Below are 7,469 nucleotides of genomic sequence, written 5' to 3' on the forward strand. Positions count from 1 at the left end.
GGTTGGATTCGACTGTGTAAAAATTACCCTGTAAAGGAATACCAAGCATATAGCAATAATATTGACTGGTGGAGTAGAAGGATTTTAACCTTTGAACCACCTAAAAAACGTATTTTGTGTCACCATTCCATTTCGAAGATCATTCATCTATTTCGGTTCAACATAAGCACTAATCCCTTCCTCTTTCTTTTCTTAATTACCTGTTGGTGAAGAACCGCGTCAACAGTTAGGTAAATAGCAGACCTTGTATAGTATAAACGAGGATTGTGAAGGGATAGTTGTCCAGTACAGGACTAATGACTATAGGGATTTGTCGAGGATGTCCCCTACTTATCGAGAAGGAACTCTCTTAGAATTTTCCAAGGATAGAGGGATTTCTTGGTCCCTAAGTTCGAGCCAGAGGGGATCTTCCAGTTAGATTTCTTTACTTAGAAATATGTTCAGATCCTTTCACAAACATGATTAAATGTTAATGTTTCTTTTCCTTTTTTTTCAAGCGAGATGGACTCCGATCTCAAGAATATCCTTAGCCAGCCCACCGCCTCAAGGGATCAAAATGGGGCAGAGTATCTTTGAAGACCACCAGGGCTTCGAAGATACCCAAGAAATCTGAGGCTACCTTGCAGCCTCGGTTCTCCCTGTTGTCTCCTCAGGTCCTGCTGCCATTCCATCAACGACCCCTTCTCTACCACAGGTTGTGGCTCTGACTGTCCCCAGATCGATCCTACTCCTGGCAGAGCTCCCAACAGAGGGAAGAAAGTCCCCTCTGCTCACACTCCAATACCAGCCTGGAAATGTGCCATATCTCCCCACGAGCCTAAATTCGTGGTTGACAACGAGGTTGGCACCTCTGATGTCGAGCTTTGTTCTGAAGCCCTCACCTGCCTGGATCATGCCAACAACAATCTTCAAGGTCCTCATTGGGAGTTTTTGAGGGGTTGTGATGACGCCACCACTCTTTTTGATAAGGTCGGGGAGTTGTACACCTCAGTAAGTATTACTATCTGTTGAGTTTGAAATTACTTTTATTTGTCTTTGCTTGCCTTAAGTGTTTTTCTTTTCCTTTATGCAGAGCCTTTTAACCTTCATTTGCTAGTTCTAGATACTTATTCATGAAGCAGCCACTAGAATCAACCATGTTCATGAGGCCAAAGCTACACAAACTAGAGCTGAAGATGCTCTCAAGGAGGCGAGAAAGGAGTTCGAGGAGATTTACCAGCAACGGGATGCGAAGGCATCAGAGCTTGAGACAAAAGCGCTAGAGCTGTCCTCCAAGATAATTGAGCTCGAAAGGGTTCAGAAGCTCAACTCCAAACTTGAGGATGAAAAGGTCACAACTTTCGAGGTCATGGAGGGAAAAAAGGCTAGTCTTCTGGAGGAATTCAAGGCCAAAAAGATAATGCCATATGTTATCCAAAAAATAGGCACGAATGACGTGGCAGGCGATATCTGAACACGTGGCTAACACTTGGCAGAGTTCTGTTAGAGTATCGACCAGTAAGACATTACAGGCACGGCAGTTGAGTTTTTCTTACGACCAGCATGGTCGTACATTCTGCATATTTCAATATGATCTTGGGTGAATCAAAGTCAATCCCGAGATTATCTCCTATGATTCATGATTATCCGATTAATTAGGAGAGAATATCTGTAACAAATTCATGTAATCCTCCTTGAGCCTATAAATAGAGAAAGATAGCTCAAGGGAGGGACTTTTGGCGTTTGGCTAATTAAAATTACATACTTACGAGAGAATTAGAGCTATTTTATTACGATTGTACTGTTTATCTCTCTGAGGTTTGTGAAACTCGAAGAACCCTAGTTCTTTGATCACCCCTTTGAGATCTCATATCAATAATAACTTAAGTGGACGTAGGTCATTACCAATTTCTGGGGTCGAACCACTATAATTTCTTGTGTCCTTTACTGTTTTTGTCATTATATTCATTCCAACACATCCATCCACATCAAGCATTTTGAATCCGTGTCAGTTGACTAAAATCAGGGTCAACATTCTGGTGCTTTCATTGAGAGCTTGATACAATATTGTTAAAGCATAAATGGCGAAAACGACAAAGAAGACTGGGCAAGCGACTAGCGCTGTACAATCTCAACCGCCTCCTCCTCCAAACGTGACTGAAGATGAGCCACATTTGGAATTTGATGAGGAAGAACTGGATTCCGAGACGCTGAGGAATACCCTGAGGATATTGCAGGATGAACTGGCCAATCTGAGGGCCAGCCAAGAAAGTGCTGCTGAGATTATGGCGCGGCAGCAACAAGAGATTGAGCGACAGCGCTAGGAATTGAGTGAAAGACAGGCGGAGAAGGACTGTCGTCAGAGGGTGGCCATGGCAGCCCTCGAAGCAGCCCTACAGTTGGCTAGGAATCAGGCTACACCTGCCTTACAGCCTGATCAACCTTCAAATGGGCCACCCCAAAAGGGGTCCCAATCCTAGCCCATCGATCCAGCCCTCGAGCCCCCAAAGGCCCAAGCAGCCACCAATGCCTCAGGAGGATGTCCCACCAAGGGTTCCTGAAGCACAGCCTCCATCCCAGGCTGGTCGAGACAATCCCTCGCAGCCAAGGAAGAATAAGGCCGAGCAGCTGCCCCGTAGTCCTAGACACCATAGGGGCGAAGAGCCAAACCCCCCGAGCAAAGGGCAGCATCCTTTTGGAAACAAAAGGAACTCAGAGATAAGCTCTGCGGTCCAGGCCCCCCCACGGCATGATAATGCACGGGGACCTACCGACCAATGCAGGCCACCCTCTAACGCTCGGGAAGTTCCAGCCCGAGGAGGCAACCGAGGGGACAGTCGATCCCACCATAGCCAGTCGAGGTTCAGAGATGGCCATGGTTACAATGAGGCTGACTGAGGCAGAGGAAATGTTGGTCGGAGAAATGGAGAGAGAAGTGGGGGCAGGAGCCCACCACCCAGAGAAGACCAACCCGAGAGACGTGACGCTGGGGGGCAGCCCAGGCAAAATAACGTCTTTAACCGGCTTGGAGCAAGCGAGCAGCGGCGAAGAGACGAGGATTTAAGAGATGTACTCAACGATCGCTGGGAACGGCATGACGAGTACATTCCCCCAGCACCAGAGGCCCTGGCGATTCTTGACGCCATGCAAGCCCAAATAGATGCCCTAAACCAGGCAGTACAACAGCTGGTCGGGGAAAGGACGTCACATATCGAGTACGACAGGAGAAGAGGCACTCCTTTCGTTCAAAGGATAGCTATGGCAGAAACTCCTAGCAAGTTTAAGATGCCCACGCTTCCAAACTTTGACGGGTATGGTGACCCGGTATCTCATGTCAACAAATTCGAGATACAAATGGACATTCAAAAAGTGTCCGAAGACGCTCGGTGCAGGATCTTTCCTGCAACACTTTCTGATGCTTCACAGGAGTGGTTTTTCAAATTCCCTTCTGCAAGTATTGTTTCTTGGGAGATGTTCATAAAGGAATTTTATGGACAATTCTATGCGGGTCGTGTGCACCCAACTGAGGCAAATCAGCTGGTGGAGATACGCCAACAAGAAGGAGAGCCACTGAAGGATTATGTCCAGCGCTTCATGCGAGCAGCGGCTGGAGCTAAGATAGTGGGAGATGAGGGCAAGATGATGGCCCTAACTACGAGAGTTAGGCGTCGTACGCCTTTGTGGAGTAGCCTCAGAAAGCATGGAGTTAAGACTACTCAAGAATTTTTGGATAGAGTAGATCGGTACATCAAGCTCGAAGATGCCATCGTCAGCGAAGGAAAACCCCCAAGCAAGGATAAGGGGACTGCCGATCCCGCGAAAGCCACCAATGGGTCAAAACCCAACGGCAACGGTAATGGCAATGGCAAGAATGGGGGGGGGGGGGGGAAACGGCCGCATAATGAGCCTTCCACCTCTGAAAATAAACGCGTCGAGGGCAATCGTTATGAATCGTGGTTCACTAACTACACTGCCCTTATTGAGTCTCGGGGGGAGGTGTATCAGGCCACAAATTCTAGTGTGCCTTAAAAAAGACCCACTCCCATTCGGAAGGATATTTCAAAGAGAGATACAACCAAGTTCTGTCGTTATCATAACGACTACAGACACGATACAAACAAATGCAACCAGTTGAAGGATGAAATCGAGTTCCTTATCAAACAAGGACACTTGAGAAGATACGTACGGGCCTCGGGAAATTCCCAACGAGAGGCTCTAGGTGGCAACGAGCTGACGCCTGCACGTCAGTGATCGTCGCCTTTGCAGCCTGATCTCGTAGCTGGCACTTTACTCACCATCTGTGGAGGCTCGCACCTTGTGGGAAACAATGGAAAGGCGAGGGAACGATATGCTTAGACCCTACGCCACGACCAGGACATTGAGATGATGACTGTGGAGGACAGGGCATCAAAGAAGGCTCGATCAGAGGATGGTGAAATAACCTTCTCTGATAGCGACGCCCAGCATGTCCGATTCCCACATTCCGATCCGCTGGTCATGGACGTTCAAATCGCCAACATGATGGTGAAGAGAGTATTGGTCGATACAAGAAGTTTAGTAAACATCCTGTACAAATCTTCGCTGGAACGCATGAAGTTGTCCGTCAAGGACTTGGAGCCCTACAACCAAACAATTTACGGCTTCTCTGGTGAGGGACTCGCCCCAACGGGGTCAATCAGACTTCCGGTAACAGCGGGTATAGCGCCTGCTACTAGGACATTACTCGCTACTTTCATGGTAGTCGATTGTCCTTCGGCGTACAATGCTGTAATTGGAAGGCCCATACTGATTGACCTTCGAGCCGTCACCTCAATATGGCATCTGGCCATGAAATTCCCAACAGAAGCAGGGGTAGGACACGTGTTGGGAAATCAGAGAGAAGCAAGAGAGTGCTACAATGCCTCGATCACGAAGGCAAAGAAAGGAACAGTGTAAAGCACTCCCCCAGAAAGGTTGCAGATGGCCATTGATACACAAGCCCAATCCGATGATGTAGTCATCAAATAAGGTGTTGCCCAAAGTGAGGATAGAGATTTAGATCCTCACTTTGGGGATTTTGAAGAAGATGTTGGACCCGTCGAGGACCTTGAAGAGGTCCAACTTGACGAAAAAGACCCAACCAGAGTTGTAAAGGTCGGGAAAAATTTAGAAGCAATAATGAAGCATGCACTGGTGGAATTTTTGAGAAAGAACCATGAAGTTTTTTCCTGGTCACACAAAGACATGGCTGGGAAAGATCCGCAATTATCAGCCATGTCCTGAACGTTGACAAGAGTTTTCCACCCATGCAACAGAAAAGAAGGTTGCTCGATAAGAATAGATCAAAAGCCTTAAAAGAGGAAGTTGAAAGACTGAAGGAGAATGGGTTCATCAGGGTGGCTTTTTATCCATCGTGGGTCTCTAATCTAGTACTGGTTCCCAAGCCTAATGGAAAATGGCGAACCTGTGTGGATTTCACAGACCTTAATAAAGCCTGCCCAAAAGATTGCTTTCCACTCCCAAGGATCGACCAGCTGGTCGATGCAACTGTAGGACATGAGATCCTCTCTTTCATGGATGCATACTCAAGATACAATCAGATCAGTATGCATCCCCCTGACGAGGATCACACTAGCTTTCAGACCGATACAAGGTTATACTGTTATAAAGTAATGCCCTTCGGATTGAAAAACGCTGGTGCGACTTACCAGCGATTGGTTAACCACATGTTTAAGGAGTTTATTGGAGTAAACATGGAGGTGTACGTGGACGACATGCTGGTAAAGTCGAAAAAGGCAGAAGGACATGTAAAGGATTTACAAGAGTGTTTCAATGTTCTGAACAAATATCAGATGAAGTTAAATCCTCTCAAATGTTCCTTCGGAGTAGGATCAGGGAAATTTTTGGGGTTCATTGTTAATTCAAGAGGAATCGAGGCCAACCCCGAAAAGATCAAAGCCCTGATCGACATGAAATCACCGGTGAAAATCAAGGATGTGCAAAGTTTAACTCGAAGGATTGCCGCACTAAGTAGATTCATTTCCAAGTCAATGGATAAATGCGTCCCTTTCTTTAATCTACTTAGAGGCAACAAGAAGTTCGAATGGACCGGAGACTGCGAACAGGCTTTCCAAGCCTTAAAAGCCCACATGGCACAACCTCCTATTTTATCAAAACCCATAGATGGAGAAACTTTGTTCATTTACCTGGCAATCACCAAATTTACTGCTAGTGCAATACTAGTACGAGAAGAAGGAGGCATACAAAAGGAGTTTTACTATGTAAGCAAGAGGTTAATCGGGGCCGAATTGAGGTATCCTCCCATCGAAAGATTAGCCTATTGCTTAATTTTGGCCTCAAGGAAGTTACGTCCTTACTTCAAAGCCCATCCCATCACAATCTTAACTGACCAGCCCCTTCGACAAGTTCTACAAAAGCCAGAGGCGGCTGGGCGCTTATTGAAATGGGCAGTCGAACTTGGGCAGTTCGATATCACATATTCATCGCGAGCAGCAGTAAAAGGACAAGTCTTGGCTTATCTTATCGCTGAATTCACTGAGCTCCCAGATGACGAGCAGTGCGAAAAACCTAGTATGCCTGAGCCTCAAATTGAAGCTCCTTCGTGGAAGTTATTCACGGATGGATCGTCCAACGAATCTCACGCCAGAGCAGGAGTGATATTGATAACGCTAGAAGGGCATAGATTTCACTGCGCTATTAGGTTCGATTTCACCGCATCAAACAATGAGGCCGAATATGAAGCACTACTGGTTGGACTAAGGTTGGCAAAAGACATGAGTATAAAAGTGCTTGATATTTACAGTGATTCACAGCTGGTAGTGAATCGGGTCTTAGGGGAGTATCAAGCACAGGGCCTGAAGATGATGGCCTATCTTAATAAAACCAAAGATCTATTGGCGCAATTCGAGAAGTACACCCTCCAGCAAATACCTCGGGATCAAAATTCAAACGCAGATGCCTTAGCCAAACTCGCAAGTGCAAAAGACGCTGACACTTTAAATATAGTGCCAGTGGAGAGATTATGCAAGCCGAGCATATGAGCGGATGAAACCAATATGGAAATTCGGATAGAAGATACATGGATGGCACCGTACTTGGAGTATCTCACGAATGGTGTACTACCAGCAGATAGAAACAAAGCCAGGACTCTTCAGAGACAGACTGCTAGGTATATACTGGTCGATGGTGTTCTTTACTGAAGAGGATACTCCATGCCACTGCTCAGATGTATTACACCGGAAAAGGCTAAAGAGCTAATGAGGGAAGTACATGAAGGTTTCTGTGGGGATCACGCTGGGGGGCAGAGCTTGTCGAAAAATATTCTGAGGCAGGGTTATTTCTGGCCGACTATGGACGAAGACTCATTGGAGTTTGTGCGAAAATGCGATAAGTGCCAGAGATTTTCCAAGATCCCACGCTCAGCTCCCAACGAGTTAAAGCAGATGCAAAGTCCATGGCCCTTCGCAGTGTGGGGTATCGATTTAATTGGA

This window comes from Humulus lupulus, chromosome 2 (genome assembly GCF_963169125.1).
Source record: "Humulus lupulus chromosome 2, drHumLupu1.1, whole genome shotgun sequence".
NCBI lineage: Eukaryota > Viridiplantae > Streptophyta > Magnoliopsida > Rosales > Cannabaceae > Humulus > Humulus lupulus.